This window comes from Bombus flavifrons, unplaced genomic scaffold (genome assembly GCF_040668555.2).
Source record: "Bombus flavifrons isolate JBK064 unplaced genomic scaffold, iyBomFlav1_principal scaffold0048, whole genome shotgun sequence".
Taxonomy (NCBI): domain Eukaryota; kingdom Metazoa; phylum Arthropoda; class Insecta; order Hymenoptera; family Apidae; genus Bombus; species Bombus flavifrons.
In genome coordinates, this window is record NW_027184793.1 from 9,340 (window position 1) to 10,222 (window position 883).

The 883-nt window shown below is 55.7% G+C and overlaps 1 non-coding gene across 1 annotated transcript; it reads right to left on the reverse strand.

Annotated features, from left to right (window-relative positions):
* Positions 1-508: 508 nt before the first annotated feature.
* LOC138189452 (U6 spliceosomal RNA) lies at positions 509-614 on the reverse strand. The gene has a single exon (XR_011176044.1). It is a non-coding gene; the product is annotated as a U6 spliceosomal RNA (small nuclear RNA).
* Between the last annotated feature and the right edge of the window lie 269 nt (positions 615-883).

Below are 883 nucleotides of genomic sequence, written 5' to 3' on the forward strand. Positions count from 1 at the left end.
GAGATTCCTCCGCCATCTCCATCCCGTTGTCCTCGCCAGACGCAGAAACACGTCCGGGGGCCTGGCGGTCCACCCTCGAACGGCCGTGGTCGTGAGATGACGACGCAGCGGGGCCCACTTGACTACCCACGACTGCGCCGGTACTGGGGTCTCCCTCCCCTGCACCGTAAACGTTTTTACCTAGTTTCTTATCTTCCATGTTTGGTTTGTTTGTTTGGTCGCCGGGTCGTCAACAAATCTGCATCCTGGTGCCACTCACTCTTTCGCACCCTACCCCGGTCAAGGCCGGTGCAGGGTGACGGGGAGCCCCACGAGAAGGTGAGGTGAGTGGTCTTGGCAGATATGGGCCCACCAACTTCTCCGAAGTTCTCCGCACCGGATCAGCGAACCGACGGGTACCAAAGGCACCGACCAGCCGCCACCCGACTATAGGAGAGCATCAGATCCATCGGGGTTTCCCAGGGCGTGGTCCTACGACCTGGGAACCCATACCCGCCTCGTGCTCCCCAAAAATGTGGAACGCTTCACGATTTTGCGTGTCATCCTTGCGCAGGGCCATGCTAATCTTCTCTGTATCGTTCCAATTTTAGTAAATGTACTGCCGAAGCAAGTACACCTAACCCCAACCTAACCCCAACCTAACCCCAACCTAACCCCAACCTAACCCCAACCTAACCCCAACCTAACCCCAACCTAACCCCAACCTAACCCCAACCTAACCCCAACCTAACCTAACCCCAACCTAACCCCAACCTTTTTTTTTTTTTTTTTTTTTACGTGGAGAAATCCTCATGGACACCCGCTACTGTGAAAACAGCAGCGGGTAGTGTCGGACTCTTACCGACTAAAACTCCACGGTGGCCTGTCCTGACGTTTGGTCGAG